The 27383-nt window shown below is 45.6% G+C and overlaps 1 long non-coding RNA gene across 1 annotated transcript in view; it reads right to left on the bottom strand.

The window, feature by feature from the left end:
• Positions 1-8716: 8716 nt before the first annotated feature.
• LOC146839645 (uncharacterized) overlaps positions 8717-27383 on the bottom strand; it is a 63627-nt gene continuing 44960 nt past the window's right edge. The window contains exons 2-3 of the long non-coding RNA XR_014980694.1: positions 23777-23817; positions 8717-8989 (exon numbers count right to left, since the gene is read on the bottom strand). This is a non-coding gene — a long non-coding RNA (uncharacterized LOC146839645). The remainder of the gene's footprint in view (positions 8990-23776; positions 23818-27383) is intronic.

The raw sequence follows: 27383 nt of genomic DNA, 5'->3' as shown, positions 1-27383 counted from the left end.
AGACGGATGGGCAGACGGAACGCCTCAATCAAACCATGGAACAACTTCTGCATTGTTTGTCCTCTATGTGGACCACGGAATGGGATAAATCTCTGCCTTTAGCGGAGTTTGTCTATAATAAATCTATCCATTCAGCAACTGAAGTTTCCCCCTTTTATTGTTTACTAGGTTATCATCCACGTATTTATTGTTTACTAGGTTATCATCCACGTATGTTGCCTGTCCCTCAAACTTAAAGTGACAACACAGTTCCAGCTGTCTCTTTCCATCATTCAGAACTTCATAAAATTCAAGATCAAGCGCGTGCCCATCTTTTACAGTACCAACAACAGGTCAAAAAGCAGGCTGACAAACATAGAAGACCTTCTCCTCAGTATTCTATAGGAGATATGGTCTGGTTATCATCCAAAAATGTATGGCTAGAGGGTTCTCGGAAACTACAGCCCCGTTTTTTAGGGCCATTTTCAATTAAGAAAATCATTAACCCTGTTACAGTTGAATTGTCCCTGCCCAGTGATTATCAGATCCATCCTGTGTTTCACGTGTCCCTCTTACAACCTTATGTAACACGAACCAGAGCTGGTCCTCCTCCTCCTCCAATTAAGGTAAATGGTCAGTGGGAATATGAGGTTGCCAAGGTCTTGGACTCCAAAAGAGAACACGGTGTCTTATACTACCTACTAAGTTGGAAAGGGTATGGATCAGAGGAAAATTCATGGGAACCAGCATCCTCTGTCCATGCTCCTCGTTTAGTTAGGCAATTCCACCTACAACAACCCTTAACACCACATCCTGTGTCAGGGTTTTTGCGGGGGAGGACTGTCAGGAATCAGCAAGCTGCCATCACTGCAGGATTGATTAATTGTGTCATTTGTGCCATTTGTGCTTCTGCACAATTTAAAACCATTAATCATGTTTGTCTCCCTCAAAAAGCCTGCACAAAAGGTTGAAGCTATGTTTGTTTATTTAATATTTTCTTTCATAGGTAAAAGCGCACGTTATATTCTTTTCCCTTTGCTTATTTCTGTAATTATGCACGTGCTGGGCAAGAAACGTGCAACGGAGATGCTTGGTGGTTACTAGGTAACCAGCCGAGAGAACATGTTATGAAGGCTGTTTAGACACGTGCTCGGCAACGCCCTTTCACGGATATAAATAACCGCGAGTCAAGCGTTTCTTGCTTGACTTCGAAAACTGTACCTGAGGAGCGCCTCCTGTGATCTTCTGAAAACGAGCACAGAAGTATTCCCGAGGATCAAAGAGCCGGCTCCAACTCTCTATCGAAGACATCAAGAAGTTAAGTCCCCGGAATGCTTTAGTGTTCAGGGGTTTTATTGACTTTGAACAGAACTCTCGTGTTTTTGACATTGAACATTTGACATTGAAGAGTGCTCCTGTTTTATTGCATCCTTGGTGTGCAACACTGCGCTCGCATTTCGTGAAGGCCAAGCTTGAGTTATTTAAAGCTCTCATTCTTCAAGGTTGTGTTCTAAGGGCAATAATTCTATTTAGCGGTCGCAGTGGAAATCTTTGCAGTGGCAAAGGAAGAACATGTAATTCATTTGGGCAATGGTTTATTCAGGATGCCTTTTTGTTTATTCAGGATGCCTTTTGATTTGTACTAACTTGTAGTAAAAAGAACCTTTACCTTTTTGTGCAAATAAGAAAGTACAGAATGTTATTTGAGAAACAACACAGAAAATAAATACTAAGGTGAGGAAATTCACAAATGACAGTATATTAGAAAAAGACGTTAAGTAGGAAGAAACAGATTATTTCATGTCGTCTTCTTTTTTCTTCTGTTCAGTTCAAGTCTGTCCAAGGGTGCTAATTATGTACATTTAACTTATAACAAGACTTTCAAGAACAATCTACCACTACACTCTTGAACTTGGTGCTTCGTATTAAAAGGTGATTAATATTGTTTGGTATAATTTATGTGGTGGTTTACAAACCCTGGTACTCTTAAGGTTACATTTGATGTGTATTTATCTTTTACCATAGACAGATGTAGGCGACTTTACATGTAAAAACCCGGCTGGTCCAGGAGTGAAGTTGCAGTGTTTTGTCTTCTTTCTGTGTTTGTTCGTCGTCCCAAAACCCCTTCCCTTTCAGAGTATTTGCCAGAATCATTTATAAAATCAGTGAGGCTGGGACATAGTCTGGACGGGCTGGCGCATAGTCATCTTCATCGCCCCTGCCAGCTACCTGGATTTCAGGTGAGTGGTTCGACCACCATAACAGGAGATATACTTTGCGGCGAGTGGGGTACCGCTATGGTGGCCGGCCCCTGCGGAGAAGGCGTATTTGATCTTCGCCACTATATTCATGATGGTGGGAAAAAATTGTCGAATACCACTAGATTACGATCTGAAGCTTGTATAAGGATGGTTCCATTCTTGTAAAGGGAGATGGTGGCTTCAGCTCTGTAAGCCAAGGAGGGCGCAACCATCAGTCTAAGACTATGTGGAGTCTTCAGGGAGGTGGAGATCCAGAGCAGAGAGTAAATGGTCTTCCGCCATTGAGCATGACGTTTAGTGTAGAAGATGAGATCACCTCCAGCACAAGCGACCCGCACTCCATCACAGAACACCTCCACCTCCAGATCCAGGCCAGCCCCAGGACAACACTGCATGGCACGCTCATCTATAGACCCCCCGGACCTTGCACCCAGTCCGCAACCACCATCATCGACATTGTCGCACCTCACGCCATCACCTCTACAGACTACATCCTACTCGGAGACCTGAATTTCCACCTAGACAACCAAAGCGACCCTGACTCCACCACCCTCCTCGACAACCTCTCCAACCTTCGACTGAGGCAGCTCGTCACCACCCTCACCCACAGAGCAGGACACACCCTCGATCCCTTCTTTGCAGGAGGGACAAACATCCACTTCAGCCACACCACACAGAGCCTCTGGACGGACCACCACTGCGTTCATTTCAATTTGAACACCACCACCGCACCCAAATTCGCACCTCGCCCGCCACGAAGGAACTGGAGCAAGGTCACTGAGGAACACCTCAACACCACCCTCCTCATGGACCACCCTGCGCCACGACCGACACCAACGCCGCAGCCAAGGAACTTCACCGCTGGATCTCTAGATGTGCCGACATACTCGCACCCCTCCAGCACCCCGCCAAACAACGTCCCCTGAAAGCCGCCTGGTTCACCACTGAACTCCAAGAAGCCAGACGCCTCGAGAAAACCTGGTGAAACCAGAAAACCTAAGAAGAATTAAACAGCTACCGGAGCGCCCTGAAGGAATACCACCAGCACATAAGAGATACCAAGTGGCCTTTCATCAAGGACAAGATCCATACCAACGCAACCAACACAAAATAACTTTTCAACGTCGTCCAGCAATTCACCAAACCTCCCAGCGAAGCCACGGACGTCTCACCATCCCAGGAACTCTGCATCAAGCTCAGCTCCTACTTCCATCTGAAAATCAAGGCCCTCTATGATAATTTCAGCGAACATACGCCAGGCACCACTCCCATCCCACCGCCTACTACAACCTACCATCACAGGCTGGGAACCCGCCACCATTGAACACACCGCCGCGACCATGAAGAACACCCACTCAGGAGCCCCCAAGGACCCCTTGCCACACATCAACCACAGTGCCTCCACTTCTATCGCACCTAAACTAGGATGGACCATCAACACCTCCTTCAAATACACCATCTACCCTGACGTCTGGAAGCGGGCGGAGGTCAAACCCCTCCTCAAGAAACCCACGGCCGACCCTACGGACCTGAAAAACTACTGGCCTATCTCTCTCCTCCCCTTTGCAGCCAAAGGCTCCGAGAAACTCGTAAATGCCTAGCTGACTGCCTTCATCGAAGAAAACTCCATCCTACATTCCTCCCAGTCCGGATTCCAGAGCAACCACAGCACCGAGACCGCCCTCCTCACTGCCACTGACGATATCTAAATGCTACTCGACCAGGGCCACACGGCGGCCCTCATCGTACTAGACCTCTCAGCATCCTTTGACACCATCTCTCATCGCACCCTAGAAGCCAGACTTCACGACGCGGGGATACGAGGAACCGTCCTCAACTGGATTCAATCCTTTCTCTCCGGCAGAACCCATAGGATCAGACTCCCTCCCTTCCTCTCCAAACTCACAGAGATTAGTTGCGGAGTACCCCAAGGATCATCACTCAGCCCCACGCTCTTTAACATCTTCATGGCCCTCCTCGCCGCCATCGTCAGACAGCATGGGCTCAGCATAATACCATACGCCAACAACACCCAGCTCATCCTCTCGCTCACGAAGAACCTCGAAGATACCAGATTCAGCTTCTGGGAAGGAATGAAGGGCGTCGCAGACTGGATGAAAAACAGCTGCCTGAAGCTCAACTCAGAGAAGACTGAGGTCCTCCTCCTCGGACCTTCCACCTCTGCCTGGGATAACACCTGGTGGCCCGCTGCCCTTGGGACCCCACCCACCCCTACAGACCACGCACGGAACCTCGGCATCATCCTTGACTCCTCCCTCACCATGATCAGCCATATCAACTCCGTCGCCTCCACCTGTTTCAACTGCCTTCGCATCCTCCGCATAACCCTCAAATGGATATCCCTTGAATATAGAAAGACTGTGAGCCATGCTCTCATAACCAGCAGACTGGACTACGGCAACGCCCTCTATGCCGGAATCAATAGAACTCTCCTACACAAGCTCCAAACCATCCAGAATGCCACAGCCAGACTCATCCTCGGGACCCCGGGGCACGAACACATAATCCAACACCTGTGAGACCTCCACTGGCTCCCCTTCGAGAAGAGAGTGATCTTCAAACTTCTCACACACACCTATAAATCCCTCCACAACATCGGACCCAAAAACCTCAACGATAGAGTCTCCTTCCACATACCCAAAAGGAGCCTCCGCTCCGCTGACCTTGCCCTGGCAGAGACCCTCTATATCCAGAGAAACATAGCAGGCGGAAGAGTCTTCTCGTATTTCACACCCAAGGTTTGGAACGAGCTACCAGCCAACATCAGACGCTCCCCGACTCTGCACACCTTCAGGAAGAACCTCAAGACCTGGCTCTTCGACTGATCCGGAGCTGCACTCCGCCCCTCCCCCCAGCACCATGAGACCCTCACGGTAAGTAGTGTGCTTTATAAAAACCCTGAATGTATGATTGCTTGAATTGTAACACCTTTTCTGATGGAGAAGAAGGGGTCTGAGATAAGGCTTACCGGATGGGTTTTAAGTAGTCTGTGATTGAAGTTTTTTTGCAGCATTTTTTGATAGGTTAGGGGGATATATGATTCGGAAAGCATTATGGCCAGCCGGCTCAAGGTTTGGGAGAGATGAAGTTCGAAGATTTAGGATCCATACCAGCACACGCCTCGGCACCTACCATAGGAGGCGTAGGTAAACCAAGAGTCTGGGCAGAGGTCGGGATGTGTCAGTAGAGTTCAGTGTGACAGCAAATGGAGAGATTCATGGGGTAAAGTTGGAATCAGCAGTTGAATCACACTAGCTTACAACGCACCCTCGGGTTCCTATGAGTAGACCAAGATCCATGTAAGCCAGACATCTAGTGCTAAAAAGACAGGAGGATGGGCCGTGACAACTTGAAGGCAATTCCAGGGTTGGATTTAAATCTTTATATGGTAGGCAGTTGAGGCAAGGAATTTCATGCACGACCTTAAAGGACATCATCACATCTAACTATGTGGTATTGGGGCATACTAACCGCTCAAACAAGGCAACCATCTGTGGAGAATTGTATATGATTGCATTAGGTAGTGAATGCAGGGCAATTTGTGCAAGTCCTTGAAGGACAATTCAGCGACCAAGTGTGTTCGATATCCTGGATGGTCCACATAAAAGGATGTATTTATCCTATTAGCCGAAGGGACTACGTGAACAGTAGAGCATGTAAGATGTTAAAAGGAGAACTCATGGACCAGGTGTTTGGATATAGGTAGAATGACCACTCCAAGATGGCCACCGTATGATGAGGGTGGAGCATGCCTATTTCTCTTTCCATGGCCAGCAGCATAGAGACCAGGGAAGAGAGCGCCCCTCTTCAGTTTTTATAACAGGAGGACAAAATGGGTGCCCAACAAAACACAACACCTAAAGTCAAAACAAAACACCTAAAGTCAAAAAAATGGGCGCCCTTCAAGTTAAAAAAATAAGAGCTCAGGGACATCACATAGTGCCAGCCGGTCCAGGACAGCCCATCTAGAATCAACAGGACAGAGCAGGCTCTCGTGGCAACCACAGTGTGAGATATGAAGAGCAGGCGACGCCTGCATGCAGGTCAGAGCCGTAGCAACATGCACTGAAGTGCAGCGCTAGAACGGCAGCCCCCACGCTCCCATCTCTACTCACTGACTCCGAGAAATGAAGCGGAGGCAGGAGGGATCATCTGGGACCCCAAGGAGTATGAGCGCACGAGCACCGCCCAGCAGCCTTCACCAGAAGTATGGGAACCAAAAGACTTTGTCGTGTCCCACTACGCAACCAAGACTGAAGCTACGCTCAGCAATCTCTGCCGGCAGTGGGCTCCTCAAACAGCACCTCAGGAGGCACGGGAACTCATCTCCACAGTGCGAGGCCAGAAGCAACGTCATAGGGGCAGTTCAGACCCTCGAGCCAGCCCCACAGAACCACAGGACCAGACCGATGCTTGGCAATCTCTGCCTGCAGCGCATTGATAGCAGAAGTACATTTGGTAACAGCCATGTTGCTTTGGATTTTACAGTGAGAAAAACAAGAAAGTGATGCATGGAATTGTTCGAATTAATCCCAGCCACTGGTATTTCTGCAGTCACACTTTAGTCAGATATTTGTTTCTCACTGTGCTACTTCAGTCAAGGATCAACCTTATGATAATTGCTGTTTGTCCTTCTCCAATATGAACACTGCAGCCTGAGATACCAGGCCATGTCCATCCTGAATAGGGGCCCAAGCGACTGAAGACCGATATCAGCCTTGTCGGCATCATCATGAGTAAGGTGTAACTTGAGCCCAGCGTCACATTCAGTGCTCGACCTATGTCTGATGTTACCTGTTTCTTTTAGCCCACCAACTAGATAAAAGCCCACCTCCTAGATACTAAAGAGCAAACACTGACAAAGCTAGGAGGTTAGGTCTAGGGTAATGTGCTACCCAAGACAAACGTAATTTGTGCATGCCTGTTCATGCATTAAGATATTAAAGTGAGACATATTGGCATTGCCAATGCTTGTTTCACATGGAGCTGCATGTACCTCTGAAAAGCTAAAATGCTTGGGACACCCTTTCCTGGATACCTCTTGTTAGATCAGCCTGAGTCACATTAGAATGAAAGATCACTCTAGAGCAATATTGGATGTTCAATCTTGAGCAATGTTCTGCAAGTTTAGCCTATGGTGTGGTTCATCAGGTATTTAGTCATTCTAAAGCATTGTAGGGCATTTTCAATCAAGAGCCAGGTACTCCATGAGTGATTCTCTAGTGTTATTGTCCACTATTATTATACAATTATATTTAAGATGTTATTTGAGGGAACTCCTGAATAAAAGATTCTTGAGGCACCGAAGGACCACTGGATGTTTATAAAGTCTTTATGCGATTGGATGACTTTCCAGCATCACTCAAAGGACGCACGAGGAGCATAAAGTCAAGACCTGTGTCTCAGAAAGTAAACCCTCATTTAACCACATAATATTGTGGTACTTCCTTGTAGAACATATGGATAGAATGTTTACAACAGGTTCTGTGTTGTATAATGTAAGGGGATTCGAAGGAGCAGTTGGTGGGTGGCAGTTGGTGGACCGCGCCGGAGAGGTCAGCAGTGACTCCTTGTTGTACAACAATAAAGACGCTTGTCTTTACCTTACCTCTTTTCTGCCCTTTGATCATCCCACAAATTTTGGCGACGAGGATGTAATACATAATGGCCACAAATGTGGAGTCACCGTATAAAGTGACACACCTCGAGGTCTTTGAACTTCATGGAAGGCGGCGTCTTGCATCTTTGTTCCAGAGTTCACAGCAGGGTGTTGTTCAAGACGGTTCTTTCCAGATACAACAATGGTGGCTTTGAGGAGATTCTTCAACTCATTTGATCATATGATGTCTTTAACAATATTTAAAGATACTAAGGTGGTGTACAGAACTTGTGTACGGATGATAGTATTTTCTGTTGGGAAGCTTTGCTCTCTTTAAATATTCTTTGGTTTGCAGCATTTCTCCTGTTTTTACATGCCAGGGAGATAAGTAGGAAAGACAGCTAATAGAGGGAGCAGGTCTCTTGTTAATGAAGGTGGAAGGTTTATGACTGTGTTAATTTATGCACAGACTTTTCCACATCGCTCTAAACTTGTTCCTCGAGTGGATTTAAGGGGGCATTGACAAATGGAGTCACATGAGATGTAACAGCTAAAGAGTTCAAAGTTTACTTTTGTATGTTCCACCAACTGGAGAATTATGTTATAATATGTGTCGTAATATGTGTCAACACCCTATAAGGCCTCAGACGACTGAAATGTCTTGAATTGTTTACGTTGGTGATTGTTAGTGGTGCAGGATTGGGCTAAGGGACCTCTCTCTTACTGGATGCCCCTTTAAATGATGCAGATGCATTTCAGACAGCAGAAACAGACAGGCGCTGTCCAGTGGACTAACGCCTCCATTTTGTGGAGTACAGAACACAGGTGTGGAAAAATGCAAGTTTGTTATCCGTCGAACACTGTTTATTTGTTGAGTGTGTAATAGAGTGATGGTTAGGAAATGTAAATGCTTTACATCATGAGCCCAAACGATCACAGAATCTTTGCATAGAAGTTATAAACATGCATTTAAGAATACACAATATGGAGCACTGGGCCAGCATCCGGGTCTCCTTCTCTCCCTGGAAGGTTTGTAGCACATCATCTATTCATGTGTTCATCAATGACTTCTTAGGCACCGCGTGTCGCTGACTGTGGGTGGTTCATGCTTTCTTGATGAGACTGCAACCTTTAAAGATAAAATAAAAGTTAGAATAGGAAGAAAAGATGAGCCGAGACATTCATACAGAGTACTGAGGGCTGAACTGAGAGATACATCTGGGGGGGATAAAACTCGTAGAATGTCCTCTACTCAGGGGGTTATAGTGTTTGATCACAGACGGTTCCCATGGTACTCCCCTCCACGAGACCCTTCACATCCTTCAGCAGGGTAGAACTGATAACTTTCTCACTGCATTGTGTCCCCAAAAGAATGACACTATATGGGAGTTCTCCCACACATGCATGTTTGCTGTGTGATTTATGCATGGTTCACAGTGCCCTCTTTCATTTTTAGGTATCGCTGAGCCCAGTGCATGCGCTGGCTCTGAGAGACATCTTGTATGTGAGTTTTTTAAGTGCTGCTGGCTGGCCTAGTGCTTGCGTGAGCGTGCACACGCGCAGCCGCCATGCGCTAGGCCAGCCAGCAGCACTCAGGAACGCTTTAGCGCGTCATCGTGATCACTTTCGCTTTGACAGCGATCGTGATTGCAATGACTTTCGTGGCCAATGCTAGTTTTAAGCTCGCATCCTTATTTTTTTGTAAAGCATTGGCCGTGCGCGCACACAACTCCCACTTCTCCCACCGCGTGCGCGGCCAATGCATGTTTAATCTTGGGCATTGTTTCCCAGGTCAGTAACCTTGCAGCTTTGACAGCAGAGGTGTGCACATTCACTTCCGGGTGTTAGTGCCCGGGTTCACTCTTTGCGTTTCGAGACTATATCAACATGTTACCAAGTAAGTGCACCCTGGCCACCCGACCATTTACGTTATGTCCTTTACTCGACAGGGATTGTATTTAACACCCTGCTCGTTTTCTTTACAGTCACTCAGGCAACGGAATCATTTACGCTTGTCATGTGAGTTTTGTTACCGTCATGCTTTTCAAGCATGCACCCGGCACTTTTTTACGATCACGGTATTGATTTAGCTAAGTTCACCATTACATTTGGCACACCGCCGCACTTACCACAGAACCGATCACGCTCATCACATTACTTATGACTTCAAAAGACGGCAGTGTAATGCATGCACTTGATTTTCTACACCACAGGCACATCCTGTGTTTCATCACGTTTTCGGCACGATCTATGCCCCCCCTTTACGCCATAACCACATTAACATCGAATCTTCTATGTCGTATCAACTGCCATTTAGTTTTATTTATAGATTTGGAATTAGTTTGGTTGACATCTGCGTTTGCATGAGTTAACCGTGATCTATATTCAGCGTTTTTAATGATACTGCAGGCCATTAATGGATCAATCGTTTCCCGTCATAATATTGTTTGTAACTGATTAGCGCTCTGAAATTACAGTCCATCCTACCTTGTTACTGTGATTGAGGCTTTATTACCATATTCTCAAATTGCTCATCTGCCATAAAGCTAAATACAAAAATAACAATTGATGGACAGAATGCAGAACAATGTCATACATTCACCCCAGTACAGAGATCTGGGCCTAAATCCATCGTTTTTTTGCTCACCATGCCATTCCAGTTTGAACCCAGCCATATGCAGATCAGTCTTGACCCTGTGCCCCATGGGAACAGTCCAGCCCGAACTGCAAAGCCAGGTCCTCCCTGGACTGGAAACAAGCATCCTAGGACCGGTTTCGGGCTTTCAGCCCTCATCAGCCAGGATAGCCTGATTCCAGTGGCATGGAGAGCAAGGGACTCACGTCTGAGCATACCCTTCCCACTCGGGGTGACAAATGCAAAAATAACAATTGATGGACAGAATGCAGAACAATGTCATACATTCACCCCAGTACAGAGATCTGGGCCTAAATCCATCGTTTTTTTGCTCACCATGCCATTCCAGTTTGAACCCAGCCATATGCAGATCAGTCTTGACCCTGTGCCCCATGGGAACAGTCCAGCCCGAACTGCAAAGCCAGGTCCTCCCTGGACTGGAAACAAGCATCCTAGGACCGGTTTCGGGCTTTCAGCCCTCATCAGCCAGGATAGCCTGATTCCAGTGGCATGGAGAGCAAGGGACTCACGTCTGAGCATACCCTTCCCACTCGGGGTGACAAATGCAAAAATAACAAATGATGGACAGAATGCAGAACAATGTCATACATTCACCCCAGTACAGAGATCTGGGCCTAAATCCATCGTTTTTTTGCTCACCATGCCATTCCAGTTTGAACCCAGCCATATGCAGATCAGTCTTGACCCTGTGCCCCATGGGAACAGTCCAGCCCGAACTGCAAAGCCAGGTCCTCCCTGGACTGGAAACAAGCATCCTAGGACCGGTTTCGGGCTTTCAGCCCTCATCAGCCAGGATAGCCTGATTCCAGTGGCATGGAGAGCAAGGGACTCACGTCTGAGCATACCCTTCCCACTCGGGGTGACAAATGCAAAAATAACAATTGATGGACAGAATGCAGAACAATGTCATACATTCACCCCAGTACAGAGATCTGGGCCTAAATCCATCGTTTTTTTGCTCACCATGCCATTCCAGTTTGAACCCAGCCATATGCAGATCAGTCTTGACCCTGTGCCCCATGGGAACAGTCCAGCCCGAACTGCAAAGCCAGGTCCTCCCTGGACTGGAAACAAGCATCCTAGGACCGGTTTCGGGCTTTCAGCCCTCATCAGCCAGGATAGCCTGATTCTAGTGGCATGGAGAGCAAGGGACTCACGTCTGAGCATACCCTTCCCACTCGGGGTGACAAATGCAAAAATAACAATTGATAGACAGAATGCAGAACAATGTCATACATTCACCCCAGTACAGAGATCTGGGCCTAAATCCATCGTTTTTTTGCTCACCATGCCATTCCAGTTTGAACCCAGCCATATGCAGATCAGTCTTGACCCTGTGCCCCATGGGAACAGTCCAGCCCGAACTGCAAAGCCAGGTCCTCCCTGGACTGGAAACAAGCATCCTAGGACCGGTTTCGGGCTTTCAGCCCTCATCAGCCAGGATAACCTGATTCCAGTGGCATGGAGAGCAAGGGACTCACGTCTGAGCATACCCTTCCCACTCGGGGTGACAAATGCAAAAATAACAATTGATGGACAGAATGCAGAACAATGTCATACATTCACCCCAGTACAGAGATCTGGGCCTAAATCCATCGTTTTTTTGCTCACCATGCCATTCCAGTTTGAACCCAGCCATATGCAGATCAGTCTTGACCCTGTGCCCCATGGGAACAGTCCAGCCCGAACTGCAAAGCCAGGTCCTCCCTGGACTGGAAACAAGCATCCTAGGACCGCTTTCGGGCTTTCAGCCCTCATCAGCCAGGATAGCCTGATTCCAGTGGCATGGAGAGCAAGGGACTCACGTCTGAGCATACCCTTCCCACTCGGGGTGACAAATGCAAAAATAACAATTGATGGACAGAATGCAGAACAATGTCATACATGCACCCCAGTACAGAGATCTGGGCCTAAATCCATCGTTTTTTTGCTCACCATGCCATTCCAGTTTGAACCCAGCCATATGCAGATCAGTCTTGACCCTGTGCCCCATGGGAACAGTCCAGCCCGAACTGCAAAGCCAGGTCCTCCCTGGACTGGAAACAAGCATCCTAGGACCGGTTTCGGGCTTTCAGCCCTCATCAGCCAGGATAGCCTGATTCCAGTGGCATGGAGAGCAAGGGACTCACGTCTGAGCATACCCTTCCCACTCGGGGTGACAAATGCAAAAATAACAATTGATGGACAGAATGCAGAACAATGTCATACATTCACCCCAGTACAGAGATCTGGGCCTAAATCCATCGTTTTTTTGCTCACCATGCCATTCCAGTTTGAACCCAGCCATATGCAGATCAATCTTGACCCTGTGCCCCATGGGAACAGTCCAGCCCAAACTGCAAAGCCAGGTCCTCCCTGGACTGGAAACAAGCATCCTAGGACCGGTTTCGGGCTTTCAGCCCTCATCAGCCAGGATAGGCTGATTCCAGTGGCATGGAGAGCAAGGGACTCACGTCTGAGCATACCCTTCCCATAAGTTGGCAGGGTATGCTCAGACGTGAGTCCCTTGCTCACTTTGCCACTGGATTCAAGCAAGCCTGGCTGAAGACGGCTGAAATGCCAGAAACCGGTCCTAGGAAGCTTGTTTCCGGTCCAGGGAAGGCATGGCTTGGCAGTTCGGGCTGGACTGTTCCCATGAGGCACAGGGTCAGACTGATTTGCATATGGCCATGTCTGAACTGGGGTGGCAGAGTGGGCTAAAGAACGGTGATGGATCAAACCCAGATCTGTTGACTGGGTGTGAGTGTTTGATTGGTTCTGATGCTCCGTCCATCACCACCCCCTTTTGTACCATAAAGCTAAATAGGCAACAGGCTACCGAAGGAAGGTCATATATAGTTTATGGTCATCCCACTCAACCGTCATCAGAGTCACTCACCTCTGTCGGTTTCTATTGTCGGGATAAAAACAAATAGGCAAGAGCCAAGTGAGACAACTCGGCTCTTGCCTATTTGTTTTTATCCCGACATGATAGGTAAGAGCGGTGTGTTTATAACCAATGATACAGATTTTATGATTTTCTATGGCACAATACCAATATCATGAATGATGATTTATTTTCACTGTTTCATTTTGCAGAGCCCTTTGACTATCAACCACAGAGGATTGACACGATTGGTCAAGTATTGTGGCTTTAGCAATGGAAACTTTATAAATAATCATTTTTTTGCACTTTTTGTTAGCAGAGTGACTTAGGTCCATAGGTCCTGAAGAAAGCCCTGAACTTAGTTGTCATCATGGCTGAAACATGTCGACCTAATTAGAACTAGGGTATATATATTTAACCCTTCTTCACTTGCTTTTTAAACACTACCACTTTTTGGGAGGAAGAATAAAAATTGGTGCCCCTGAGTAGGTAGTTTTTAATCACCACCTATTATTATTTTCTGCACTCTGCCCCTCCTTACCTTAGAGTTGAGAGACTTGATACGTGCTTTGCACTCCAGCTCCTTCCCACTAGGGGTTAAGTTGTTGCCCACATGGGGTACCTTGCGGTCCCCATGTGTTGGAGGAACCCAATGATGAAGCATGTCACCCTCGGGTGAGTGAGGGTTTTCGTCCAAAACTATTTTGTGCCCCACCTGTAACTAGTTGGTTTCAAATTGTTGCTACCTTATACATTGTGTGTTATATAATGATGTTGGCCAGTGGGGTCATATAGGCGTTGAAGAGCATGGGGCTGAGCCCTGGGGGACACCACTGGTAATCTCCTTGAGTTCAGAGGTGAAAGGTAGGAGGTGGATCCTTTCACTTCCTCCAGTGAGGAAGGAGGTGATCCATTGAATGCCAATGTGGTGGAGTCTTTCAATCAGCCTGTGATGGGATTCAGTATTGAAGGCTGCTGAGAGGTTGAGTGGAATCAAAGCTGTTGTTTCTCCTCAGTCGAGGAGGGTTCAGATGTTGTCAGTGGCTGCGATCAGGGCAATTTCAGTGCTGTGATTGCTGCAGAAGCTGGATTGGGAGGCGTTGAGTGGCTGGTTTTGCTCCAGGTGTGTCATGAGTAGATTGCTGAAGATCTTTTCCAGAACCTTCACTTTTAATGGGAGCAGGGAGATTGGCTGGTTGATTTTGAGTTTGCTGGAGACAGCGGCGGGTTTTTTGAGTAGTGGTCTGACTTTGGCATGTTTCCAGTTGTCAGGAAATGTTGCAGTGGCGATAGAGGTGTTGAGTAGGGTGGTGAGTTCCTTTGGTTTCTGAGGTTGAAGATGTGGTGTGGGCATAGGTCTGTGGGAGCTCCTAAGTGGATGGCTTTCATGGTGGAGGTGGTGTCCTGGGTAGGGAGGATGTTCCAGGTGGTCAGCGTGTGGTTCCTGTTGGTTACTGTGGTAGCGTATCTGTCAAGGAAATCATACGTGTGTTTTGTGGTTTGAAGTTTCTGTACATGGTTGCGATATTGTCTTTGAAGAAGTGGGTGAGGCTTTTGCACAGCTCCTGTGAGGATGTGATGTTGTTTTTGCTGGCAGCCAGGTTTGAGAATTATTTAATGATGTTGAAAAGCTCCTTGGTGTTGTTGGTGCTGGTTTTGATGCATGCAGCAAAGGCTGTCTTCTTTGTTGCCCTCTGCTGGCGGGGGTAGAAGTTGAGGGAGGTCTTGAAGGCTGCCTTGTCAGAAGTGTCCTTGCTGGTGCGCCATCTCCTCTCCAACTGTTTGCTGTCTCGTTTCGCTGTTCTTGGGTGTACTAGCTGGCCTTTTAGAAGGATTTTCTCTGAATGTTGCTCTTGATGGTGACGATTCGCTCTGTGCAATTAGTGATCCAGACATTGACGTTTTTCACTCCCTTTTCAAGGTTGGTGGCAGTAGCAGGGTTGGAGGTGCTGAGGGCATTTGCCCAGCTGGTCTCTGAGATTTAGTTCCACTTCTGGTGAGGGGCCTTGGTCATCTTGGGGATGGCGGTTCAGGGTGTGGAGATGTTGCAGTGGACGATTGAGTGATTGGTCCTTGTGAGTTATGTGGCATGGCTGTATTTGATGAGGTTGCTGCAGGTGAAAATTGGGTCCACCGCGTGTCCTGCGTTGTGTGTAGGGTCATGGGTGATTTGGGTCAATCTGAGGCTGTTCATACTGTCAAGGAGGTGTGCAGTGTTTTTGTCATTGGGGTCGTCAGTGTGCAAATTTAGGTTGCTGAGGTAGATGTAGTCCTTGAAGTATAAGGCTCGGGTGCAACAAAATTTGCCATGGGGTTGCAGAAGCTAGAGCATGGTCCTTGGGATCGGTATGCAAAGGTGCCTCTGATGGTTATCTTTTCATCCGTGTGAAGATTGAAGTTGGGATGTTCCATGGGATGGTGGTGTTGTCGATGGGGTTGGTACACTGTATGGTCTCTTTGTGGATGATGGCTGTTCCTCCTCCCTGCTTGTTGGTGCAGATCTGGTGAGTCATTTAATATCCATTGCGGATCACTGTGGCACTGTCTGGGGCATATGTGAGGTTGAGCCAGGTCTTAAGACGATGTCGGGTGTGAGGTTGGTAATAAAGTCCCATAATTCAGTGGAATGCTTGCCTAGTGAGCGTGTGTTGAGAAGGGCGTATGCAAATTAGTGTTTGTGGTGTGTTCGGGGTGTGGCTGGTCGGTGGGCTGGTGTATGTGCATTGGCAGGTGAAGTGGCAGTAGGTGCAGGTGAAAGGTCCTACCGTGGAGCGTGGGTCAGCACGGTGGTAGTTTTTGTTGCGGCATCCGGGGTTGAGGGTGTAGCGTGTGGTGATGGTGTAACTTCAGGGGGTGGGAGGGTCAGGAGTTGTGGCGCTGGGCTCAGTCCAGGCACGGATGGGCGCAGACTGGATTTTCTTTGGCACGCTTTAAGTGCACCAGCTGTGCACCAGCTGCTCATGTCCTCTGCGCTGTCATGCTGCGGCCTACATTAAGTTGGTCCTGGGGTGGGTGGGGCTTCTGTTGGCGGGAAGAACAGTGAGTGGAAAAACCGGGTTGGGAAAACACCAGCGGGAAAACTTGGGCAACTGCTGTCTCACTAGATAAGTCTTGAACAACCAGAAACTGGAGGCCACAGGCAAGTGGCATGCTAGGTGTCCAAGTGCCTACTGATGTGGGCGTGCTGTGGCCTGCATTAAGTAGGTCCTGGGGTGGGCGGGTATCCAGTTGGCAGGAAGAATGATGAGTTGGGAAACCCGGTCGGGAAAACCCCAGCAGGAAAACCCAGGCAGCTATGGTGTTCCTGTTGAGAAATACCCATAATGCAGGGGGTAGTACACTTTTTGAAGGTTGGATCTACCTAACCCATGTACAGACAGATTTTTAGAAGAAGGTTAAGTGTATCTACCCATACGATTGCAAGAGTGCTCAGAGTCGTGGTTGTTTCTTTTAGTTTTAGGTTTCAGTATCTGACATGTGTTTCGCCCCCTGTGTGGCCAGATAGTCTGGGGCTTTTTTAAGGCTGCAAGAATAGATAGAGTGTGGATATAAAACAATAACTTTTTCTTTTCTAGCAGGTGTGTCCACCACCGCGCGTAAAATGTAGAATGAATTTGAAATTAAAAATTAGAAATTGAAAACATTTGGTATTTGTGAGGTCCGTCACCATCAGTGAGTGAAATGCATTGTCCCCATGCATGTGTTCCCGCTTATGTGAGCAGGATCTCTAACCTTGTTAATAATTCATACAGTAGTGATCCTCAAGGGTGATAATCCTTATCTGTGATTAGTAAGGTGAAAGATTATCATTGTTTTTAGGTTGTGTTAGGTACTGGCATGCATCTCTGTTTCATGAGCTTAAATATTTTATTTTATTATTGTGCAGAAGAATGTCATCACTAAGGTGGTTAGTGTGGATAAGGCTGTAATGTTTACCCATGGCAGAGTTCATGCAAGGCATGACATGGATTCTACTTTGGGTGAGTGTTAATGAAAGTCCCACAAGAGTGAACCTTTCCAAAGAATTATTAAGATCTCTGGCAAATATAACCTCATTGAATAAGCTTTACATTTTTTCAAATACTTGTTCTTGGTACTCAAAGAGACGGAGTTATACAGGTCCTTACAGTTCTTAGTCGATTTCTGTATGAAAGCAAATCTCTGGTCATTATTTGCATGATATTATCGTAGATTCATAATTAAATTATTGTATGTTCCTGATCAAGGATTTAACATGTGAATCAGTCTTTTATGGTAGTATGATTAACTCAAGAGGTGACAGATATTATAACAAGAACTTAGGAGGCAAAACTATTCAGTATTGTAAGTATCAAAAAGATTCTCCACTGGATTAAATTAGAATAAAAGAACGTACACGTAATGCTCTTTCTAGTGGCCAGAATCAGTCTGATGAAAATCCTCTTCATGTCAACAGTAAGGTGAACACTTGAGGAAATATGAATTTTGTGATCAGTTATGTCCCCTATCGTAGACCCCAACGGCTCCATGTACATGCTATACGTACATGTATGTTCCCTCCTTCTCCAGTTTTGAAGACGCAAATATATGTGCGTCCACCGTCAACATGTCCTCTTTCAGATCCACCATGAATGGGTCAGATATTCCTTTCCTAAGTATGAAAGGCCACCGACTTTATGTGGTTCACTTTCCACATTTTACAGATTCAGGCGAGTAGGCCCGAATTCTGTCATCAAGCCTTTTCCTGCCTTCTGCCTCTGAAAGCTCCAGTCTGAGCCTGCATCTGTGACCATGAACTTTGTCTTACTCCCTGCGCGGCTAACGGTGCCTGATCCAGCCCGTCGCCTGCCAAAAACTGTATTTCACCTTCAAGATTATCTCCTCCGCCCCTCATCCGATGCATTCCTGTCTAGCAGTTTAGGTAAACATTCCTCCAGCTACCGTGCAAAGGGCCAGGCCTCGCTGTCCTCATGCAAGTAATTCATAGCCCTGTTACCATGGAATATTCCTACCCCCTCGCATCTAGTGTAGACACTTAGACGCTTGTACACGCACTAACAGTCAGTATAGTCAGTATAGAATAAGATTCTATCCTAAAGAGACCTCTCTTTTTGGATAACACAGTTCTTTAAACATAGGATATTAGATATGATTTGGGATTAGGTTGACATAACCCCAGACTTCTGTCTCCACATGTAGAGCTAAATGTCAAGTCCCCTTCTCCCTCTAGTTGCACGTCAATCACACGTCATGCGGCTGCGCACGCATCTCTGCCAAATATTTCTGCTGACATTGCAGGATTCTCTTATGGATCCACCCACTTGTGATATCATGTGTAATGACGTTTTCTAGTTACGCCTATTCTAGTTACGCATGCATATTTTATTTTGTCTTATCAGTTGTTACGCCTACTGCATCTGTTTCACTGTAATGCCTTTTCTATAAAAATGATTACCTGTCAATAATATATGCCCTTCCTTCCTGAACTTTCGTGGTGATGGAATAGAATGCCTACAATTCGAATTGTATTCCTTTGTATAGGAATAAAGCTTTTTTAAAACCTCTAATACCACAGATTCTGCCTCTCATTTTACTGAGTTGTTCTTAATAGATTTTACCGCATAAAAAATAGTACCGGTAACGAAATATTTACCACACACTACATATGTTAAAACCAGATTTCAGCAATATAACAGAAGAGTTATTCCAGCTGTACATTGGTATACATGATACAAATCAATTTCAACAGCCAGTAATGTAGTTCAGCATCCTTGTTTAGTCCATTATGTACTGTGTCATATCTGATGATCAGAGTGCTTTTGTTTTTCTGTTGTCTTAGTTCCAATCCCTGATGTAGTATGTTACGTTAGCAGGATTTGTAAAGCGCACTACTGCCCGGAGGCATCTAGCAGATCGACTGGAGGGTTTCCAGTGACCGAGCCAGCTGAGGCTCCTCTCTCTAAATGAGGCGGGGGAACGGTATGTTTGGCAGAGTGAGAGCTCAGCTATTTTATGTTAGATCTCCACTCTGTCACACTCAATGAGGTCCTTAGACCCTAAGAACTTTCACATTATTGAGCCACTGAGTATCCCTGTCACTTAGAAGTGAAGCGGACATTTCAGTGGGTGTTTATACAGCTATGCCAAGTGCCACAGGTCACGGGTCAGACTAATGCAAAACGTTAGTCTTTCCTCCAATCCTGCACTGGAACATTTTGTCATACAATTTAGAAAGTTGCTCTGCTCTGAGAAACAGTTGTTCTTTTTGTTTCACAACTGTGAAAAGGTATTAATCAGCGCTTTGAGAAAGACTCTGAAGCTCAGAATTTCGCTGCTACCAGAGTCTGCAGCTAGGACAGATGATAAGGGGTCAAGGATAGGTTAAACCTGTGACAGTGTGCACAATTTTATGAGGCTGATGGGGGTAATCCCTGCTCTTTGCAAACACCAGTAAGTTTAAATTCAATGGCAGTATGCCACCAGTAGCAGCACTACCACAGTGCAAGTTCATTTGAACAAAAAGTGGCACTACAAATGGTTTTACTCATAGTGTCACACATAAAGCATATCATGACACATAGAAGTACATCTAAGCTTTGTGTTGGAAAGTGGATTATTAGCAGTGGCAGATATGCATTTACCACTGGCAATAATACCACTGACACGATATAGGGCTCAGAATAGGTATTCCCATGGTCAACCCGTGGTAGCGTGGCTGCAAGCAGGCAGGCTTAACTTCAAAGACAGGTATATAGAGCATTTAAAAACACCAATTCAGTGAATAATTAAGACACAAAACACAATAAAAATCCAACACCAATTTATAAAATAGGAAATATTTGTATCTTTTAAATGCCACCAAAAAAAATCAATTGTAGGGAACCAGAGTTATGAATTTTTAAAGATTAGTCAATTTCTAGTGCTTAGAAACCAACAGTGCCCCTTTTGGTAATTTTGTTACCTCTGACAGGGACACATTCACATTTAGCAATTGTTCTGGAGGCTCTCTCACCAGTCTTCTTGTGCAGCCCCCTCCTTCCTGAAGTTCTTCTTGCGGGTCCCAAAGTGTCCAACACACAATCCAAGGTTTTGGAATCTCCAAGAGGATCCTTGAAAGTGTGAGACTTCAATTCCCACAATCCACTTGGACAAAACCCTTACAAATCCACTGGTAGTACTCCAGGTTGAGGATTCTTGGTGGTGATGTTCCAGGTGAGCTCTGTTAACATGTAGCTTGCAGGGAGTCCACTCTGTAGTCCTTTCACAGCAAGGTAATCCACAGGGCTGTAGTTCAAGATGGTGCAAAAGGTGCAGTCTTCAGAGTGCATGCCTTAGGAAATGCAAACTTCTCAGCATGGCACATCTTGCGTTCTTAAGTTTCAAGCAGAAGATCCGAGGGACTCTGCCCTTTCAGATACTTATTCCAATTTTTCTGGGTCAAGCAGGATGTCACTCCTGTCCAATGGGCTGCAGGGTTCCACTCAAAGGTCTGACCACATCCTGTAGAGTGTGGCAAAATTTTATCCCAGAGTGCACCAATTCTTCCAAATTCATAATTGCAGAATTTACAGCAGGGAGAGAAGAGCTGGCTAAACACACCCCTAAAATGGCTAATCTTCATAGTCTCTCCCCCTCTTTTGGGGAAATGTCCAAATGAATTCCTTTGTTTCGTTTGGTGGTTCACTTTTGGTGCTTGTTCTTCCGTGCAAGCAGCCAAATGTACATATGCCTGTAGTTCCTTGGTTGCGCACATCCATCTTCTTCACTGCACACGATAATGACAAACCTTTGTAGGATGAACCTGACGACGATCAACTTTGTCTGGTTTATACTTGTCGTAACTGATGTTGCCTTTTGGCTTTGTGGGCATGGCAATAATGCTTCTGAAACCGTTGGGTGTCCATTTTCTCTTCTCTCTGTGATGTGGTTAGTTTCTCTTTTGCAAACTGTTATGAAGTGGTTATCTTTACTACAAACTTTGCAATTTTGTCCTATGGCTGGACATTTGCCATCATGTGGGAATGAAAACCCACCTCCGAAACACAACTTTGTCTTCTTTGGAGACGTCGACTTGCCCGAATCTACCTTGTGCTTGCTTTTCAAGATCAAAGCTGATTCATTTTTCACAGTTCCAGTTTATATGCCGCCAGCTTGTTGATCTGCTCTTTCTTCGGCCCTTGCAGCCATTAATACTTTCTCTAAGCGGAGCTTCTCTCTCAACATGCGTCTTCTGAAGGAATCTGAGAGACAGACATCGATGACTTGGAAACATATGGCCTCTTCATCATTGAATTCACTAAACTTGCAGTGTTTGATAAGCACATCAAGTCTTTCAACAGACTCATCCACTGTATCACAAGCTTGCTGTTGTGCTTGATTGAAAATGTATGTTTCATAATCGACATTTGGCATCGGATTGAACTTGGCTTCCAACGCTTCCTTGATTTGGCGGTATGATACTGCATCAACTTGTGTTATTTTCTTCAGCACTTCTACTCAATCACTGGCAATGTTCTTCAAATACTTAATGATTTTCTTATCATCTACTCCTTCGAGGGCTTCTATGAAATCATTGAACATCTCAATCCATGCAGTCCACCTGGCGCCAATATTCTGCTCCTTGACGTTATCGAATGGCGGTGGGTGTTTTCATAAACGTAGCATTCTACTTGGCTCTATTTGCTACTGCCGTTGAGATCATATGCTGTTCAGAAGTAGACATCAGCTGTTCTTCTGGGCCGGCATCTTCTGCAAGCACTGACCTTAGTCAGTGGGTTTCTGGTGGACTTTTCGAATGCACTCCTCTGCAGGGCCTTCAACTTCTTCAAGGGCCGTGTATGGGCTGGTGCGGGGCTTCGATTCCACACACGGCAACTTTGAACTGGTTCTCATCGAATTTGGGCACACGTGGCAAACATGAGCAGTTTGCTGTAACATTGCAAACTCGCAGAGAGAGCAGTCTTGTTTCTTCTGGGCCCAGAACCTGCACTCATGGCCAGTTGAAGCATCCTCCCTGTCCCGGGGGCATGCAAAAGAATATGCCACACACTGAGCTCTGGAATGTACTTCTTTATTTCTCATCGTCATAGCTCTCTGATTACGTAATAATCGTTAATCCTAATTCCTCTGTTGAATCCGCCCAGAACTGCAAGGGTCCTAGCACACTACAGCCTTGTTGCCTTCAAAGGTCATAAGTAGCTAGTCTGGTGAACAAGGATCCCTGAGACTTTAGAGGTACCACAAGGCCAAATCATATAATGTCACCTCAATCGAGACAAGATGGAGACATGACAAGAATGGCGAGAGAAATATAACTTTGTTAGGAGAACTCCAACAGCACTTTTGCAATATTCAGTGGGCTCGAGAGAACACTAAGTAACCTCTGCAAGTCCTAGCAAGTGTCTTATCAAAAGACATCAGTGGCCAATTCACATTAAGGAGCATAGGGCACTGCTGATTCGATGAAAGGCCTATACCATGAATTTGTTTCATGTGTGTCATATGGTATGCTAAAGATAAAGACCAAACATCATAAATACATTAAATGTACTTGTCTTTATGTTGGGGAAAAGAAATTGCAACAGAGCTCATGGTATTTGTAAGTTTTTGATAGTGGTAATTATTTTGTTGCACTGCCTTTGGCAACAATCTTAGCATTATTTCTAGTAGTGTATACACAAAGCTAACTAACACAATAATAACATAAAACAACACTAATGAAACAAAACAATGCAGCAACACAGCAAACAAACAAGCAAACACAAAAGAATAATAAAATCACAAGACAGCACCAGCTCAACTCAACAAAACAAAATATAAAAAACAAACCAAAATGCATAACTCAACTCAAAATACAGTAGCCCAATGGCGGTGTGTTTTACTGCTGTGTTGCTGTTCTGTTGTGATTGGTGTGTTGGTGTATTTTGTATTTTCTTCCATTGATTTACAGCTGTGTTATTGTACTGTAGTGTTGTCTTCCACGGCAGCCCCTATACTTAAACATGGACACAGTCTTATTAAACAATAGTGTCGGCACAAACCCATTTTCATGATATAGAAAAGCTGTGCTATTTATCACCCAGGTCATATAATTGAAGCATCCGAAGTATGTTTGTGATCCACCCTCCGATGTTATAAACTGCCATCCTATCCTTCCAAAATACACAACAAACCACTATGGCAGAGCTAGCTCACAGCTTCACAATCACTCCATCTCTCAGCTGGAGACACTGTGGCATATGAACTAGGTGTGCAGCTCCTACCAGCATGAGCCTCTTTGGGAAAGGTTTGTAGATCTGCTGGCCACGGGGCCCGAGCACCCGAGTACCTTTAAGACTCCTTTCTCAATGGAGTACAGGAGGAACATCCCCTCCTGTGGTTTGGGTTATTGTAATCTTTTCTTGAATTGTACTCACCATTAACCACTGCCACTGGAAATCACTGCGATGTCCTCATACTGAAAGAGACAACATTACTTATTTAGACCAACACCTTATCAAGAGTACATTAAAAATACTAATACAACAATAGATACCACAGACAATGCAGTTACATTTGCAGCTGAACAGAACCATGCTGCCAATAAAGGAGATAGTGTGTAACTCCGTAACATTGGCACCATCCAATGAAAAGTAGAGAGGCGGAGTTCATTTTTCAGTACAAGTCACCTGAGTATCACTCTCCATGGTCATCGTTCCTTGTAACAATAGTGAATTTCAAGACACATGGTGGAATCCCCCATAGGTTTAGCATCTCTATTACCAAACCATTCCTCTTCCTTGTCACAACCCTTACATAATGAGGGTGAGCCATGTTCAGAAAATAGACAACTGTGCTGGCCCTTTAAAGTTACAAAACTTTTAAAGTCCCTCCTATTGCCTTTAAGGCGAGTGGAGCTGATTTGAAGTTAGACCCCGGTAGCGGGCAATGTGTAGGTACCGTTTTCCTAAAACTCCAGAGATTTTGTAAGGATATGTGCTCGGTGGCCAAATCACACGTTGATTGTATTTGTGTGGTGCTTTTACCGGAACTTTGGGGTTACCAAAGAATGATCCTGGTCTAGAAATTGGGGGAATAATGTATAATGTTAGGAAGATATGATGGCATCTCCAGTAATGCCTGGGACTAGCCATGATGAGGGCCAGTTCCTGATTCTGCCCAATTGACCAGGGAGTGTATGAGTGTTCTGAAGTTTTTCAGAGCAGAAATATTTTTGGGAGGGAGATTTTGTTGGTAAGTTGCCAGCATTGTAGTACTCAGGGACCTCAGCTCTGCACCTCTAGCATAGTAGGATGTAGCAAGAAGATTTCATCTGGGTGCGCCTAAGTTTGTCAAGTGACTCTTTGAGGAGGGGATGGATCCAGGGGACCAAAGAAGGTGAACCCCGGAGACCTAAGTGCTAGAAGCTCTAGCACCAAGCTAGGTTTCAGACACCAGTGGGTAGATTACCCAAGGTGACCCATGCCCAAAAAACATCTTCAAAAGTCGCAGAGAACAAAAAGGAGTTGGAGGAGGGCCCAAACCTAAAGAATAATTGGTGGCACTGTGTGTGTCACACTGTGTAATGCATCACCACTTGTTAGGGATACCAGTGGATGAGACAGGTTAAGTTGGGGCATTGCTCCTTTGTTCAGGGTATGGGCATTCAAGTCTTGTCTGCCAACTAAGTCCTGTCTATATGCATAATTGCCAGGGATTCAGGGTATGCCCATTTTTGTTTTGGTCGATCCTCATGGGACACAGACAAGACAGCAGATGCGGCGATGCTGCAAGCGCAAAGTAAGTGCTTTTATTTATTGATTTCTTTAATCTCAACTTTCCCATCGTATTTAACACTCCATTACCCCCGCCCCTGCCCCGCCTCGCTGCCCCATAGTGTTACCTGTGCGAGCCGCCACTGCCAAAGTGTCACAAATGCAAATGTGGGTCAAAAGTCAATGTGGAAAGTGAAGGCAACTTTGGGAAGGAGCCATGTATATGTAAAAATGGCAATGTTTCCTCCAAGGCCAAACTTGGATACATGACTCACACAGGTCCACTCATGACAGAAGTGTGACTGAGTGCAAAAAAATTGAAGGTGAGAGAATTAAATGTATTTGTCAACATAGGTTGGTTAACAAACATTCTGTATCCCAAATGTAAACAGATATGGAGGGTGTGCAAAAATAGAAGGTATATGTATATGCATGTGCACAGAATCATTTTCAGGAATAAACATCTTTTGGATTTCTAAATGGGTAGAAGGTGTGATCAATATAGTATAGGGAACATCAAGTACAAACATCATGTATGTGATAATAACTGGGTGTCCAAGTAAGGACCAGAGAACAAAGTGGGGAGAACTGCAAGGTAGTTCGTTCCTGAGTACCAGTTAGAGTAACAGAAACTGAAATGTTGGAAGTGCTTGCAAAGCTGGAGGCAAAGGAGATGGCAAATGTTCTGCCTCCCACTAATGTGAACATCCAGGATGTGCCCTTCAGGGAATCAGAATATTTATTAGCACCTAGCAAAGATGTGTAAATATTAGAAAAATTTAGCCTGTGGCAAGAACCATGTCATTATACAGGTGTGCTGTCACTGTGGGATGCACATGTATGTCGTACTGTATCTAGGTTAGTGTTGGACTTGGCCCTCTCTGCAAGATCACCCCCAAACATTTTGCCTTTACCCTTCACCCTCTTTGCTGAATTTGTTTTGTTGGCCTTAGGAATCTGTGCACTTTACCAATGCTAGTCGGTGCTGAAGTGCTTGTGCTCACTCCCCTAAACATGTTTTTTTGGCTTATACCTGATTGGCATATTTAATTTACTCGGACGTTTCTTGTAGATGGTGTATCATACACCCAGGCTTGTAATTTTAATGCTACCAGTGGGTCTGAAGCACTTACTTTGTGCCACCCACTCAAGTAGCACCTTAAAACATATCCCATGCTTGCCATTGCAGCCTGGATGCAATTTTAAACTACGAATTTGACTTGGCAATATAACCTCCTTGCCAAGCCTTAAACTCCTCTTTTAGTGCATATAAGTCACCCTAAGGTAGGCCCTTAGTAGCCCATCGGGCAGAGTGCAATGTAATTAAAAGGTTTGACAAGTACTTTTAAGCTTTACATGTCATGGTACGGAAAAAATCCTAAATTCGTTTTTCACTACTGTGAAGCCTACCTGTCCCATAGGCTAACATGGTGTTGCATTATTGCTACTCACTCATAAGTGCTAAATTGTTAAAAATTCTCTTTAATACAAACGTTGGAGTTTTAATTACAATTATGAAAATGCCACATTTAGGAAGTTGGCAGTTTCCTCCCCTTAGGCGCATACCGATTGTCTTGGGTCACATGACTGGGCGTAACTGACATTTGACTTTGTGAATTCCTCCCAGATAGTCATACAATAGAGGGATTAGGTGTGCCTGAATGGGCCATCTGCTGGCAGGATGGGGGGCAGAGCTGGTGATAGTTCCACTTGCAACTGAATAGGCTGTGCTCTGCTTTCACACAAAGGACTTATCCCCATTGTCACTGGAGTCAGCCTAGATCCAGGGCAGGGAAGTCAGGAAATTCCATGCATTTCAAGAGAAATGTTTTAGAAGCTTCTCCTACCTTCCAGGGGTCGGGCACAAGGTATAGAAATTGGACCCTCTGACCGAATCTTTAGTTCTTAATTCACTTCTCAGTTAGCTCTTATTTAATTTCTGGAGCTGTGGAAAGGACTCTCAGAAGACAGCCTTCTGCTGTAACTTGCTATACTCTCTACAGGACTGCCTTGCTGTACTTGGAAGGACTGCTTTACTTTAGCTTGCCTTGAACTCTGAGAGGCCAGCCCTGCTGTTTGAGCCCTGCTTCTTCGTCTGCACCCAGGACTACCAGAGTAAATCCAAGGGCTTGTTTTCTGGCCTCCTGTTTAGAGCCACATGGACACAAAAGGCTTTCACCACATTGAACCTAGACCCAGCCTGAATCCTGAACCCCCCAATGGTGTCCCACCAGTCTAGCAGAAAATTCTGTTCAGCAGCCCTTCGCCA

This window comes from Triturus cristatus, chromosome 4_1 (genome assembly GCF_964204655.1).
Source record: "Triturus cristatus chromosome 4_1, aTriCri1.1, whole genome shotgun sequence".
In the NCBI taxonomy this organism is placed as follows: domain Eukaryota; kingdom Metazoa; phylum Chordata; class Amphibia; order Caudata; family Salamandridae; genus Triturus; species Triturus cristatus.
The sequence above is the reverse complement of the archived record's forward strand: the minus strand, read 5'-3'. Positions and strand labels throughout refer to the sequence as shown.